This window comes from Herpailurus yagouaroundi, unplaced genomic scaffold, assembly GCF_014898765.1.
Source record: "Herpailurus yagouaroundi ecotype Mexico unplaced genomic scaffold, PumYag 191, whole genome shotgun sequence".
Lineage (NCBI taxonomy): Eukaryota > Metazoa > Chordata > Mammalia > Carnivora > Felidae > Herpailurus > Herpailurus yagouaroundi.
Genome location: NW_024412422.1, coordinates 2,949,253 through 2,953,321, shown reverse-complemented (window position 1 = coordinate 2,953,321; position 4,069 = coordinate 2,949,253). Strand labels below are relative to the sequence as shown.

The 4,069-nt window shown below is 46.5% G+C and overlaps 1 protein-coding gene across 2 annotated transcripts in view; it reads right to left on the bottom strand.

The window, feature by feature from the left end:
* SART3 (spliceosome associated factor 3, U4/U6 recycling protein) overlaps positions 1–4,069 on the bottom strand; it is a 37,645-nt gene that overhangs the window by 32,727 nt on the left and 849 nt on the right. The gene's annotated exons all lie outside the window — the stretch shown is intronic.

The following is a 4,069-nucleotide window of genomic DNA, read 5'->3' as shown; positions in this document are numbered from 1 at the left end:
GTGGCTCAGTCGGTTAAGCGGCCGACTTCAGCTCAGGTCACGATCTCACGGTCCGTGAGTTCGAGCCCCGCGTTGGGCTCTGTGCTGACAGCTCAGAGCCTGGAGCCTGTTTCGGATTCTCTGTCTCCCTCTCTCTGACCCTCCCCCATTCATGCTCTGTCTCTCTCTGTCTCAAAAATAAATGTTAAAAAAAAAAAAAATTTATTAAAAAAAAAGAAAAAAAAATGAAAAACACTGACTCAGAGAAATTTTTTAATTTTTTTTAGCATTTATTCATTTTTTGAGAGACAGAGAGAGACAGTATGAGCTGGGAAAGCACAGAGAGAGAGGGAAACACAGAATCCGAAGCAGGCTCCAGGCTCTGAGCTGTCAGCACAGACCCCGACACGGGGCTCAAACTCCTGAACAGTGAGATCACGACCTGAGCCGAAGTCGGACACTTAACCAACGGAACCACCCAGGTGCCCCATAGAAATTCTTAAACATGGTGGATAATAGCATGTTTCAATAGTAACAATGTACCTTGTGGCTGGTTGGTAATAGGACAAAAGAAAAAAAACTGTATGCTAAATATACAGTAGTCAAAATGAATTAAGTGCAGCTACAAGCAACACAGATGAATGTTAGAAACACGATGCTGGGGCGCCTGGGTGGCTCAGTCGGTTAAGCGTCCAACTTCAGCTCAGGTCACGATCTCGCGGTCCGTGAGTCCGAGCCCCGCGTCGGGCTCTGGGCTGATGGCTCAGAGCCTGGAGCCTGCTTCCGGTTCTGTGTCTCCCTCTCTCTCTGCCCCTCCCCCGTTCATGCTCTGTCTCTCTCTGTCTCAAAAATAAATAAACGTAAAAAAAAAATTAAAAAAAAAAAAAAGAAACACGACGCTGAGTGAAAAGCAGTCCCAAAAGATTACATACAGCATGGTATATTTTTTAAAAGCTCATCAATGAACAAAAGTGGACAATAGATTACTTAGGAATGCATACGTGGGAAATAAAATTACACGTTTTAAGGGAAAAGGGAGCACAGCAGATTCAAGAAAGTAGTTACCCAGGTTTTGGGAGGAGAGGCAGGGCAATGGAATAGGGGAAAGACCCATCGGTACCTGCAACAACACTGTTGAAGTTCTAAGTCTTCGACCACGTGCTGGGTAAGCAGTAGTCACTTACTACCCTTTGTAACTTACAGATGTGAACTGCTCTGCATGTATCAAATTACATGCAAAAGGACAACAAATGCTCAATAACAGGTAAGACTATGACCTATACTTTTTTTTTTAAATCCTAAGACTTTTAGCAATGTTCTCCTGCTCACGATATATAAAATTTAACAAGCAGAGCCCATCCCAAGATCCAACATGAAGGGCTGAAAAAGGACTGGACTAGGTCAGGACCCAAGCGTTCTGATCTCCCCTGGCTCTCCTCCGTTGTACCAGGAAGGCGCTGGAGTGAACCTCTGCTTGCCACGCGGGCTGTCATGACACGCTGATGTTTCAAAATGGACTGTCAAGTGTGCACTCAAGTGACACTAACTAAAGAAGTGAAGTTTGTGCAAAATGTACTTTCCTTGTTAAAGAAGGGGCAAAAGCTCTCCCTGTCACCCACCGCTCTCAACTCACCTGGGTCTGAGAGTGGTTTTGGAGCACCAAGAGGAGTGGGACAGTCCTTGTCAGTCATCGTGAGTAGTGTCCGTCTATACAAGCGTCCCTTACCTGCATATCACATGGAGGTCAGAAAGAATAAGTCAGTGAAGTAGAGAAACGGCCTCTAAGGTGGTCTTTGGTCCAAATTTCTGATTTTTAGGCCCAGACAATGAAGATACTATACATGAAGAGGCGTTCCAAAAGTAGGTGTTTGAAATGCATACTGAGGATGCATTTAAGAGACATTTCCACAGAGTTCACTTGGCATTGACGAATGAGCACATATACAGGTCTATTCTGGTCTCAGAGCCTCATTAAAGACAAAGGATGCTTTGAAGAAAGAGGCGGCTTAGCCAACGCAGAAAATGATGTGTTGATTTCCTGACTCCCTAGAGGCACAACTTGGAATAGGGGTGGAGAAGTAACAAAAGGCCTGGTCCAAGAGACACAACCACTGCAATCATGGGGAGGGCAAGGAAAGAACAGAGCAGGCCTCGGCACAGCACCTACTATGCGTCAAATGTGCCACGAACTTTCAAAGCAGCGGGTCACTTAAGCTCCACGACAGCCCCGTGAGGTTGGCCCCTTGTTTTAACTACCTGGGCCACCGAGGGACCAGCGAGTTGGAGTAACCGATAGGGCACCACTTTTCGTTTCAGGGCACAAACACAGATAACGGGAAACCCTTGCTTTTGTTACACAGATACCACAACTTGAAGCTTTCATAAACTACACTCAGGGATGAGCACTGGACTTCGCAAATATGACCAGGTTGAGTTTTTCACAGGCCTGTCTAGAAGTTACTCCATGGCAGCAGGAACTAGAGGCTATGGGATTAGGAGGAGGTGGCAGAAAGGTTTGGAAAAATGGGAAAAATCAATCCCTCGACCCCATGACAGAGAGTCTGATAAAGCTAAGAGGCTCTTCAATTCACATCACTTGCCAGATCCCATTCTGTGTGGTCCCCTTCCGAACTCCATCCCGCCCTCTGTGGCCTGAGGTGGGGCAGGCTACGAGGGGACACCAGTAGCCAGGACACCTCTGCTCTGACCCATCCCCCTCTCTAGCTAGATGCTTCTCCTCATCAAGGCTTTAATCTTTCTGCTTCCAATCCTGTCCTTTCTGCTAAAACCAATAATCCTATTTCCCCTGCCTCACAGAAGAGTAAGATCTGAGTGAGCTAATGGCTCACTGAAAAGCTGAAGGCTAGAAATCAGAAGGACAGACTTCCATCAGGACAGGGACATAGCCTGGCATTTTCTCAACAAATGAAAGACTGAACAAACACCAGCATGCTTATTTATAAAAAGTGAACAGGGAACCACTTTCCTACACCCACTGGTTCCTTTGACGTTCAGATGTGATGATGAATGGAACGAGCGATACCAACGGACATCATTACTATTTCACAACACAAGTATCACTGCCGGAGAGGCCATCCTAATGAATCTCACACCCAACAAGGTTGAGTAACCTAGGTTAACAACTTCCCATCACTGATTTCATACAGATGTGGCATCGGGGCCGCAGACAACCCGGTTAAATTCAAATCCCCTTGTGAGTGACTTTGAGCAAATCGTTTCACTCTTCACTGAGCCTGTTTCCTCATCACTAAAATGCGAATGTGCTTGATTTCTGTTTGCCCTTCCAATTCTACTCCACCTTCTCCTCCCTGTCCTGTGCCCTCCCGTGTGTACCATATCCATGGGGTCTCTGGCTCTCTTGCTTCCAGCAGGGTTCGCCAGCCAAAGGCACCAGCAGATGTTTGGAGAGAGGAAGAGAGGTCAGGGTATTCCTTCCCCCACCCCAATCCCTGATGGGAAACTACAGCTGCGCGCCCTAAAGGTGTCTCACCTGCTCTCGGGTGCCCTCTCCACACGACTATTCAGAAAACTGGTCACAGTTTTCCCGCCTCATCTCTTCAGGCCTAATGGTGGTCACAAGGTCCTGCTGTTAAGGAGCCCCGAGGTACTGAACCTTCACTCCTGGTTTCTCAGCTCACGCTTTTATAAACACATTAGCCCCTTTATTGTCCTTTTCTCAAATTATCCTAATTCGAGTGTGCCACCTATTTCCTGCTGGGACCCTGGATCACATAGAAGTTACAAATTAGGGATCACGTTACCATTAGGTGCCAGGCACTGGGCCTTTAATTACTGTTATGAGAACTACATGATGCAGGAGTTGTTCCTCCCAATTTGCAGGTGAGAATGCACAGGCTCAAACAAGCTAAGAAATCTGCCTAGGCACACGTAAGCATGGAAGGGCTACAACTGGGACCTCAGCCTCCAGCCGCTGAAACCTCTACCTTCCCGTTTCTATTATCGCCGTCCCGCTGGTTACTTTGTCTATCGTACTGCAGTTCATCATTATGATCATTCCTACCGGAAAAAAAAAAAAAAAAAACAAAGAAAGAAAAAAGAAAGAAAAGAA